The 12,801-nt window shown below is 34.6% G+C and overlaps 1 long non-coding RNA gene across 1 annotated transcript; it reads right to left on the bottom strand.

Moving 5' to 3' along the window:
* Positions 1–873: 873 nt before the first annotated feature.
* On the bottom strand, positions 874–12,699 carry LOC123674903. The gene is made up of 4 exons (XR_006746718.1): positions 12,584–12,699; positions 12,223–12,523; positions 1,840–1,894; positions 874–1,765 (listed from the first exon to the last, which is right to left on the bottom strand). It is a non-coding gene; the product is annotated as an uncharacterized LOC123674903 (long non-coding RNA).
* Positions 12,700–12,801: the final 102 nt, after the last annotated feature.

Below are 12,801 nucleotides of genomic sequence, written 5' to 3'. Positions count from 1 at the left end.
AAAAAATGTCTCCTCCCCAACAAATTTTTTCAACTGGAAATTGTAAAAAATGCTTTTATTTTTAAGTTGATATTGTTAATTGAAAATTCCACAATTTTAATTTTAATGATTTTATATTTTCGTTCACCGTTATTATTAAGTTTTCCAACTAGTTTTTAATGGTTCGTACTTTCTTCTTGAAAATATCAAGACATGTAACACACATACAACTGTTTATGATAAGGGACATGTATTTAGGTGATAAGTTACTGATTACGTACTGAGTTTATTATTATTATTATTGATTTAATTTTAAGATGTTTTGTTTCACGGTTGTTTGGATTATTTGTATTTTGTAATAGTTTGGGTTTTTTAATAAAGTTCAAAAAATATTTATTGTCATTTCATCATTTCAATCATTCAATATTTTATTCATATTACTGTATCGTTTCATTTCTCATAGAATATTTCAGCAATGTTACATCAAAATTTTTCTGCCCATCTTTAGCAACTATCTATGATTTACAGTTACCCAATTCTATCATAACCTATATATTAGAATATGCTACAGATGGAATACATAAAACAGTGCATTCGGGATTCGGATATTTCCTTAAGTATGTATGATTTTAACGGAAAAAGTCAAGACAGGTCAATTTTCATTCGAAGGGAGTCATCTATCATGATTATAAATCATAACAGATCATAGAAATTAATTACCGTTTCAGAGATAAAGAGAAAAATTGTTGTTTCTTAAATAGGACACCCATATTTTCCAACGTAGTATTTTTGCCACAGATTGGTCGTTGTTCTTATTATTTTCTTAAAAATATAATATGTTTCAAAGATATTGAGTTTTCCGCCTTTTTTTTTTTTTTGATGAAAAACACTACCTACATATAAATATTTTTCATTTATTCAGGTATTTGATTCAGTTTCAGAGTTATTTACAAAAAACGAAAATAACAATAACACCTCGTATAATGGATACGAAGCGTTGCTAACATATATTTATTTGGACAATTCACATTAGAATATTGAGATGATTTAGCTCCTGAAGTTTGACAAAGTACTTTTGAATCATCTTGTATAACATGACAATCAGTTCCAGTAGACAAGTCTATTAGGTAAGCTCAATACATAGTTATTGAAACTGACGATGCTCTATATTTCGTAGTAAATAAAGGCTTATTTTTTCAAAAGGTTTCCGGCAAAAAAAAATGTAATTATATATAGCAATTCCAAACTTCGTGAAAACTAGCCTGTTAATAGCGACGTTAGAACCATAGAATATTCAATTAGAATATCCAAAAAAGAAATGAAGACAGTACTGGTGTGAAATTAGGAGATCCAAAAAAATGAAATTTCTTATTACGAAAAAATTTTTGTTTTCAGATGCTGTTTTCTTCTTCTTCCTCGTTTTCCAGGACATGGTCTGTTTTATAGCAACACCTTGGCCTCATTCTTGGGAGGCTGAGTTCCAACTTTCGTATCATCTCTTCGGTGGTCTGTCTAGAGGTCTTCTCCTACGAGTAGGAGAAGAAATGTGTACCGAGGTACACATTCCTTGACAATTTTGGCTATCCGATCTTCAGCCATCCTGTCTACATGATCTCTCCAGCCTATTCTTCTACCTCTAACCCCTCTGACAACATCTTCTACTTCGCATCGTTGTCTTATCTCATTGTTCCTCTGGTGGGCCCGCGAAGTATGTCCTGTTATCGCCAGCAGTATTTTCTTCTCAGCTGTCCGAAATGCGTTTTTTTTCTAATAAAATCAATCGTACCTAAAATGACCAAAATAGGTTAACTGCTCCCCTAATTAAATCCATTAGAAATTGGATATAATTTCTCAACTCACACAGATGTCATCTATCTTCACCTCACCAGGATTGTTCCACTGGTCACCAGACACCCTGTAAATGAAGTGTTCAAATAACATAAATATATTTCAGTGATAACTGAATATATTTATTGATATAAATCAATAAAGAATAGGATAGTTTGCAATGGGTTAAACTTATTAATGGTAAAATAGGGATATATTGTATGCATGAGAACTCATTAATATCAACGTTAAAAAACGATAATTTATAGCATAGTAGGATTTCAGATAAAATAAAAATATAAGGAACTCGATTCAAACTTTATTTCATCTCCAATATTAGGTGTTATGTTTTTTTGAGGATAAGTTTTATTGTTCAAGAAGTTTGGAACCACGTGGAATTATTGTGATCTGCCAAATGTTAACTACTCAGCGTTTTTGACATTCCAGCACTTTTCATGATGAGTGAAGCAATCTCAAACGATCTTCCGTTTACAGTCCTTTTCTACCACATGCAAGAATTCAGAATACGTTTTTACGTCTTCATTTTTAATTTTAAAAACGCATTTTCAGCCTTTGACAAGACTTTTTGTATAATATTATCATCTGAAAATTCATTGTCGAAAAGCATCAAGCATTTTTTTCAAGCATATTGAGATTTTCGACGGCATTCTCGAAATGACCAACTCCTGAACGTTAATGAATTTTTATGATCTGTTATGAGTATCAGATACAAAACCTTAAAAATTACTGGAAAAATTTCAATCATTTTTCAGAAATTCGTGAATGAATCAAGATATCTTTTATTTACTTTCTGATATTTTATTATTTCGAAAAAAGATATTGGTCGTTGAAGATTTTCTCCTTAAATCTATTAGTTATCGAAATAAGCATCGAGTTTAGAACAGCATGTACAGTTATTGTAACTTGATTGGTTTTTTTTAAATATATTTTTCATCGATTCAAATTGAATTATGATTTTAAATATTTTTTATATGTTTCAAAGAAACACAAATATTGTCATATGAAATGAATGCTTATCATCGCCTTTGACATTCCTTGTCTTAGTTAATCTTGGGCCACTATAATAACCCTTCCTCGGTGACAATTATACCGATACATCGCCTCCAAACGGAACCTTGATCGACGCATCGTTTTTCCTCCTTCCCCCTCCACTCTAACACCTCCCATCATACCCCTCATCTCCCGTTTTCTTGCCACGACAAAAACATTTCTTGATTAGATGCAAATTCCAGTCTCTAATGCGTATTAACGATTCATTAGGGCGAAGCCTGGGAAACTTTAACTGAAGATTAAATATAATAGTTGAGCGAAACGTCGTCGAACTCTAATGTCACTCATCGCTTAAACGTCAGTTCCTTAATTATCAAATTAAGAGGGGAGGGACGGAATGGGTGTCTTTCCATGGCCCTCTATTATAATGCCGAAGACGGAAGATTCAATCCAGGAATTTATAGAATTGATCGTTGCCTTTTGAAATAATGGGGATATCATGCTGAAAAACATAATATTATCCAAGAATTGGATAAATGAATAGCTCTTAATGAAAGGAAAATAAGAAAAAAAATGAATGTATGGAAAATGGCCATGCCCTGAGGGATTACCATCACGTGGCTTTCTGCGTACCAGTCAAACTTTGGTACCCATTCATTTCCCCTCTGGCGCTCCTGGGATGACCAAACTTTATACGGTGTACGAAGTAGTACATTCACTTCATCTTCTTACTTTTTTCGAAGCAAATAAACAGAGGGCTGCACTGTACGATGGTCGATTATTTTTTTTCACAAAATCATAGTTTCACCTCTTTGGTAATGATTTTCGGTAGGTTCTTTCAAAAATATTTTGAAAATATATAAGTTCTTTTCACATTGTTAATATCATCAGATTTTGTTACGAAAAATGAAAAGTTGACAACATTTCTTTCCCATTGACAAATTATCAGAGGACGGACGGGCAGAACCGATTTTGACATAGACATCATCAGAGTGCCGAATCCAATAGTTTGAGACCCCTTTGTGTTTTTCAACATATTAGCTGTAATCTTTTGACAATCGACAATTAAAAACTTCATCATTACTAAAAATGGAACGATACACGTTTCAACAACGCATTCAAAATGTTGAAATTCGGTAGGTACTGAAGTTTCCATTTTGATAAATGGAGAAAATTTTTCACAGTTCACAAAAATGAAACACATTTAGGTAGTCCTGAAGAACCTTCTCGGTTAGTAAAACTGGTGAAAAAGTTTGAGCTGTTCGGACATGTTAGTGATGTGAAGAATCGAAACTGTGTGCGTCACTCAAGAACAACTGTTAATATTCCTGCTGTAGCCGAATTGTTGACGACAACCCAAGTCTGTTGATTTCTTGTCGATGATTTTTAAGTCCAGAATTGAAATATATTGATGTGGACGAAATGTATCTTCAACAAGATAGTGCTACCTGCCACACAAAAACGAAACTAACGCTATTTCGCAAGGAAAGTTTCCTGGTCGTGTTATTTCTCGAAGAGGTGATCACAATTGGCCACAGAAATCTTGTGACTAAGTACCTACAAACAATTCCTTTAGAACCACGTGAAAAATGAGGGTATATGACAATGCTTCACAATCGATTCAATACCTTAAGTATGGAATTCTTAAGGTAATCGTATATTCAGCAGTGAATGGACGAATTGGTCATGGAAATTTTCATGAAGCTTTCATGGTGCTGCAACCGTAGTCCATACATACAATGGAAGAAGCATCCATTGATTCTCCTTGATATATAACTACTCGTTTGTTTTATATAAACATGAAACTTCTGATTGGAAAAATTTGTATAGTTCTGCAGAAGCATAGGCAAGCTCTTAAGCGCTCAAATCTATTCTCTCCTGAGACCAGGTCAGTGTTTTTCTCGTATTTTTTTCCACTGTCTTCTAGAGAAACTTAATATGCTCTTGTTTTACTTTTGTCGTTATATTTCCTTGAAGTATTGTCCTTTGTGGTTATTGCCAGTTCACATTAGTTACTCTCATTGTTTTCATCTGCTTATTTTCATGAGTATTACTTCAGACAAACAAATGAAGCAGTGTACTAAATATACTTCTTTGATTTTTAAAGGTGTGTTGCATCAGTGTATTCGGTTAGTGATTAGTCTGATGGTTTCCATTGTTTCATTCGGTTGAGTTATGCGGTAGCGATAGCTACTGAAAAGAGTGGTAGCAGTCTATTTCTACTCTCTTTCGATGACAGCTCATTTATGCTCTTTTTGGTCTACATATATTTCTTCCTTTTACACACTACCAGAGCCGACGCGGGCAATTTTGGCGCCTGAAGCAAAGAATTTTTTGTCGCTCCTGCTGAAAAATATCAATAACAACACAACTTCCCTCATAACCGTTTCCGTTGCCTTGTTGGAATACTTTATCTGAAGATCCCCTAGAAGCAAGCATTTGGGATGCACATAACTGAACTACTGCAACAACTGTATGGAATAAGTCTCTCCAAAACTGTCTTTCTAATTCATTAATTTTTGGTGTTCATGATATATCATCTTTTTTGAAGCCTCGTATCAAGCTGCATCCATTTATAAAACCATTCCATATGTTTTATAGAAGCTTCGTGGGATTTTAAAGATCTGGAAATATTCCTCCAATCACGGTAATCTTTTTTGGCCAATTCAACGAGTTCATATCGGAATTTTGGAATACGAAGCAGTACGCGGAACCAGTTGAAATGGAACAAACGAGATATTTTCTAGGAAAAAGTTCGCCATTAACGATTTCCCTATTATAAAAACTATTGGAAAAACTGACATGGACTAACATGGAAGAGGATAAAATGGGCTACCGGCAAAAGCTGTTTGCAGAATTCCACAGAAACTATCCCGAACTTCAAGTTCCTGAGCAAAAAGTAGCCGACCAATACTGGGTCATAATGAGAAATAAACTTGTACCCGATGAGAGACTTGACACCATAAAGTCCAACTAAGGCTAAAGAACAGGAATCTCACACAGCAGTGCTCGGCTTGAAGCCAAAAACTATAAGGGAGCAACCAGCCCGGAAAAAAAAACAGCAAAACAAACCACATTGGCAAAAAAGGCTAGAAGCAAAAGTACATAGCCTCCGACAAGATATAGAAAGCTTAACACAATTTGTAAAAGGTTCTCCGTCGAGAAAACTACAGAAGATGGCGGCAATAATTATACATCACCATAGGCGACATGCAAACTATGATGCCAACAAAGAAAGTGCTCAAGAAACTTTAGACACACTCTAACAAAAATTGAGTGCATACTCTGCACGACTGAGAAGATACAATGAGAGCTATAAACGAAAACATGACAATCTGATTTTTGAAAACTTCGAAAAGGATGCTGAATGAACAAACGTCAACAAAATCAGGGAGTCCTCCCAGCGCCGAAGACATAGAAAGTTTTTGGACCGATCAACTGTCAACATCGACTCCTTTTAACGTCCAAACGCATTGGATAAGAAAAGAGGGGAAATCATGTCAGATCATAGAAAATATGCCACATAGTGTAATAACGTCTGAAGAACTACAGGAAGTATTGAAGAACACTCACAATTGGAAATCTCCAGGCCCATATGGAATTCACAACTTCTAGGCGAAGAAGTTTTGGTGTCTCCACGATAGGCTTGTCGAATCTAACATAACATAATACATAATCCAAGAGAAATGCCAGTATTTTTAACAACAGGTATCACTTATACCTAAAGATTTTCAGAACACCATGGATCCATCAAAATGCAGACCTATAACATGTCTACCAACTATATATATATATATATATATATATATATATATATATATATATATATATATATATATATATATATATATATATATATATATATATATATATATATATATATATATATATATACAAAATAATCACATCATCTCTTATCTACAAACATTGCGAAAAAAATAAAATATAAACTACACTGCAGAAAGGACGTTCCAAGAACTCACAAGGATATATATATATATATATATATCAACAATTTTAATTCCCAATATACAACAATAGTTATAAGTTAGATAAGGGGTGTGGGAAAATTGATAAGTGTTATAATGTCACTCTTCTTTATTTCATTTAGTCGACGTTTCGATCCCGATGGGGACCTTCTTCAGGACTCTACAATAGCAATAAAAAACAGTCAAAATAAGGCAATCACAAAACATGCAAAAATAGTACATACCGAAATACAGAGTTGTAAAGATCTTATTTGAACACAAATCAATAGCTCTCAAGAAAGCAACTAACAAGAACATCAACAACTTCAGCGAAAAAAGATCTGATACTTCGTTAGTAAAGGAGTAGAAATCAATTATAATAAGTAAATAAGGTAAACAGAATAATCATCAAAATGAGAGGTTGTCAAAAATGTTGTCAACCAGACTTGCCACAGAATACACGCACATGACAGATGAAACATAGAGTAGCATTAAATCACATTGGTCGCAGTAATTCACTCTCACTGAACTCAGAACAAATGCGATTTTTTTTGAAAGATTCCATGAACCGAAACCAATCCCCTCTCACAGAAATGGCCTAGAACACAGAATTCATTTTCACGTTATCCCTACGACTGCTGAACTTGTTGAAATTCTTTCTGTATGTGATCCTTCCAATTCTCTCCCACAGAACCGGTCATAATGAATCAAATAAGAATAGATGGAGCTGATATTATTTACATCCCTTCTGTAGTTCATCGAACAGGTTTGACGTTTAATATGATACATCTCTAAGAAACATCTTTTTCTTCCACTAACTTCAATTTCTAGGATTTTGGTGGAATCATAATTCATTGGATGATCTTTGTCCCGGGTATGGTCTGCTAGGGCACAAATCTTACTTGAATTCTTGATGTCGCTTTTGTGTTGAGCAATCCTTCTCTTCAGAAGCTGAGACGTCTGACCAATGTACACCTCACTGCATATTGAACAAGGAATACAATATACCACACCACTCATGTTATCAACAGTCATCCTATCTTTCACTCGACTATATAATCTGTCAATTTTAAAATAAGATTTCTGAATCAGCATAGTTTCTGTGGTCTTTAAGAGGTTAATTAATGCGTTTGTCATACCATTAATTAGGGGAATAGACAAGTAAAGAATTCTACCCGTGTTCTCAGTGTCCACAGTGGTGGATGCGCTCCTCTCTCCATTCGTTGGCCTTGTCGAAGGAGTGGTATTATAAATCAATCTGGACAATAACCTTTTTGGGTATCCATTCTCTAGCATCAACTGCATCAACAACCTCAGATTCTGCCGCCTTAGACTTGGATGGGCAACCTTTTCTATACGATTCTTTAATGATTTTAGGATTAAAGAATCGTATAGAAAAGGTTGCCCATCCAAGTCTTACGCGGCAGAATCTGAGGTTGTTGATGCAGTTGATGCTAGAGAATGGATACCCAAAAAGGTTATTGTCCAGATTGATTTATAATACCACTCCTTCGACAAGGCCAACGAATGGAGAGAGGAGCGCATCCACCACTGTGGACACTGAGAACACGGGTAGAATTCTTTACTTGTCTATTCCCCTAATTAATGGTATGACAAACGCATTAATTAACCTCTTAAAGACCACAGAAACTATGCTGATTCAGAAATCTTATTTTAAAATTGACAGATTATATAGTCGAGTGAAAGATAGGATGACTGTTGATAACATGAGTGGTGTGGTATATTGTATTCCTTGTTCAATATGCAGTGAGGTGTACATTGGTCAGACGTCTCAGCTTCTGAAGAGAAGGATTGCTCAACACAAAAGCGACATCAAGAATTCAAGTAAGATTTGTGCCCTAGCAGACCATACCCGGGACAAAGATCATCCAATGAATTATGATTCCACCAAAATCCTAGAAATTGAAGTTAGTGGAAGAAAAAGATGTTTCTTAGAGATGTATCATATTAAACGTCAAACCTGTTCGATGAACTACAGAAGGGATGTAAATAATATCAGCTCCATCTATTCTTATTTGATTCATTATGACCGGTTCTGTGGGAGAGAATTGGAAGGATCACATACAGAAAGAATTTCAACAAGTTCAGCAGTCGTAGGGATAACGTGAAAATGAATTCTGTGTTCTAGGCCATTTCTGTGAGAGGGGATTGGTTTCGGTTCATGGAATCTTTCAAAAAAATCGCATTTGTTCTGAGTTCAGTGAGAGTGAATTACTGCGACCAATGTGATTTAATGCTACTCTATGTTTCATCTGTCATGTGCGTGTATTCTGTGGCAAGTCTGGTTGACAACATTTTTGACAACCTCTCATTTTGATGATTATTCTGTTTACCTTATTTACTTATTATAATTGATTTCTACTCCTTTACTAACGAAGTATCAGATCTTTTTTCGCTGAAGTTGTTGATGTTCTTGTTAGTTGCTTTCTTGAGAGCTATTGATTTGTGTTCAAATAAGATCTTTACAACTCTGTATTTCGGTATGTACTATTTTTGCATGTTTTGTGATTGCCTTATTTTGACTGTTTTTTATTGCTATTGTAGAGTCCTGAAGAAGGTCCCCATCGGGATCGAAACGTCGACTAAATGAAATAAAGAAGAGTGACATTATAACACTTATCAATTTTCCCACACCCCTTATCTAACTTATAACTATATATATATATATATATATATATATATATATATATATATATATATATATATATATATATATATATATATATATATATATATATATATATATATATATATATATATATATATATATATATATATATATACAAAATAATCACATCATCTCTTATCTACAAACATTGCGAAAAAAATAAAATATAAACTACACTGCAGAAAGGACGTTCCAAGAACTCACAAGGATCGAAGGAACAGCTTCCAGGCTTTCGACTCACTTCAACATGGTTGGCTGACGGAAATTTTGGAAATATACAAGATCGATCCAATAACAACAAATTCACTGAAGCTTGCAATGTGCAATTAGAAAACGAACATCGAGCTTTCTACGGCAAACATAAAAATCAGGCTGATTCTTGTTAAGAGGGGAATTTTCCAGGAGACTCCTTGAGCCATTTATGGATCTGCTTAGCATTGAACCCACTCTCTAAACAGCTGAACGCTATTGAAAAAATTTCAACATTAGAGGCAATAAAAATACTACCACCCTCAATCATTTGCTGTACATGGATAATTTGAAACTGATAACAGGCAATAAGAACCACCTACAAATTATGGTCAAACTAGTGGAACATTTTTCGAAAGATGTAAGTATGGAATTCGGATTGGACATGTGTCGTTGGAATGAAACAGACGAATCAACCACCAAAGAATTAAGCAAGACTCAATGACTGAGTGCATTAGGAGAACCAAAAACATCTTAAAAAAATTAAAAATCTTAAAAATTTACCTCAATAGCAGGAACCTGACGAGATCCATCAACACATAAGCATGTACAATTCTAGTTCCATGAAGCAAAACAGACATCGAAAACTTGCAACGTTAAATGAGAACGCTGATGACAAAAGCAAACAAGCACCATCCGTAAAGCAGCATTTGGAGGACTACACTGCCGACAAATAAAGGAGGCAGGGGTCTGACGGACATCATAGAACTTGCTAATAGGCAAATAAAAAGCCTATGGGAATACTTCATAGACCAAGCAAGTACATCAGAGGTCTACAAATTACTGTGTGAACCAGATGAATCAACACCTTTACAACTTCACAAGGAGCAATTTTCATACAACCATCAGACAAACCAAGAAAAACTACAAAGATGGAGAGAGAAGCCCCTGTATGGAAGACATTTCAACCAGATTAACCAGGATCATGTCGACATTGAACCGTCGAACTATTGGCTCACATCAGGTGTAATGTATTCAGAAATGGAAGGTTCTCTGTTAGCCATCCAAGATCAAGTTATCCCAACGAGAAATTACTGCAAGCATATCATTAAGGATCGAACTATTGCTGACGATCGATGGCGATATGGATGTCCAACGAATGAGGCAATCCAACATAACATAAATGAATATGAAGAGAGACACGATGCAGTAGGAAAGATACCTACTTCACCAAGAATTGGCAACCATAATAAAACTAATTAATTCTGAAGAATTCCCATATTATAACATGATATGATATTATAATAATAATAATAATAATATTTATTAATCTCAAAAATTATTCACAACATCAAAATCAATGCAAACGAATAAAATAGAGACAAGTCATAAAAGAGCTTATTTTCTACAAAATTAAATAAACTCATCAACTGAATAAGGTTCACAATCCAAAATAAAATTGTAAATGCGCCTTCTAAACAAGGTTATATCTTCAACAACCTGTAATTGCTTAGGAAGCAAATTAAATAAACGCATGGCCATATAAAGTGGTCCTCTTTCAAACCTAGTAGTACTGTGAATAGGAAGAAGGAAAGGATAAACTTGTCGAGTATTATTTTTATTGACATATGGCAAAAAATAGTTTTTCCGTAACTTAAGGAAGATAAATAGGCGATAAATGTAAAGACCAAAGACGGTTTGGATTCCATTGGATCTGAAAACATGATACAAGTACCGACCGGTGACCCTCCTGGAAAACGAACGCTATAAGCTGTGCTGGGATCATACGATTTTGACTGATAAAACACTTCCACATAGCTGACCAGATATATTACTATAGTCGCTGAACATCAAAAGACAGCATTACCCATCGACGTTGCGATACCAAATAACAATAACAACCTGCCTCAAAAGGAGGTCGCAAAAATTTCAAAATATAGGTAGTAGGGACCTCGAATTTCAGATAAAGCGGCAGTGGGGAACGATATCAACTAGAACTCTTCCAATTATTATCTTAACAACAGGAATAGTACCCAAAAATCTCAAGAGAAATATCAAGCACTTAGACTTAGTCAGTATATTTGTAATATAAAGCAAAAAGCTGTTCTTTTAGGTACTGCAAGGACGGTGAGAAAATTCCTAGCAGGCGACGGACAGGTCCAAGGATGGGCGGGATCGGGTGTAAAAGGACCAGAAGTTCGACCAGATCCAGGGGGACTACAAGGACCGACCGAGCTCTATCCTTATGATATTTAAATATCTGGGATTGAGTGAATGTTCTTAGCGGAGAGTGAGGAACCCGACGACGAGGAGATTTTCTTATTCTACGATAATGTTTACTTGACTTCAAAATAATCGACAATCGTGAATCATGAAAAATATTGTGTTTTAAATAAATCAACATTCCTACATCCCTTCAAATTTAAAAAAAAAGGAAAACAAAAATAAACTATTTGAAATATCGAAGTTGTTAGTATTTTTTTAAATAAGCGGCAACACCGTAGCACTGATAGAGCATTAGTTCCTTCCCAAAAAATTAAATTTTCAATAAAATATTACCTTTCGTTCCTTGTGAAAATCCAGGATACCTTCGAACGTGGCGACCAGCTCTTAAAAACAATTGACTTATACAAGATTCAACCGGTTAGATATTCCAATCTCCTGCTTTTTCAAATCCAAAAGAGAGCTTCCGTGAATATCGATCTCTACCCTAAAAGAACACCTAGCTTTAGAGACAAAGGGGAGGCTTTATATCCCATTAGATTCCGGGGATATTTCACCAGCGAAGGGATATGGATATCACACCATAAATTCCTGATTTCATACCCCATCCAACCCTTCTAACCTGCGAAAGAGAAAACTGGAAGGAAATCAGTTTATGTCTTGAAGATATATGAAACTCAATTGATTTGACATTTACCTTCACACAGTCAATTTAAGCCTTTATCGTCGATTTGGATTTATTCTACTGTCATCATTATTGTTTCCAGGCTAGTAGATAATTTTGATTGGTTCAGGTATAGATTCGATGATTATGAAAAATATAAAGGCAAAAAAATTTGTTTATGAATTTCACGCGATACTTTGATATCAGGAACCCGAAACATTCTATGTAGGTAGGAAAAATATTTTGTAATT

This window comes from Harmonia axyridis, chromosome 3 (genome assembly GCF_914767665.1).
Source record: "Harmonia axyridis chromosome 3, icHarAxyr1.1, whole genome shotgun sequence".
In the NCBI taxonomy this organism is placed as follows: Eukaryota; Metazoa; Arthropoda; class Insecta; order Coleoptera; family Coccinellidae; genus Harmonia; species Harmonia axyridis.
The sequence above is the reverse complement of the archived record's forward strand: the minus strand, read 5'-3'. Positions and strand labels throughout refer to the sequence as shown.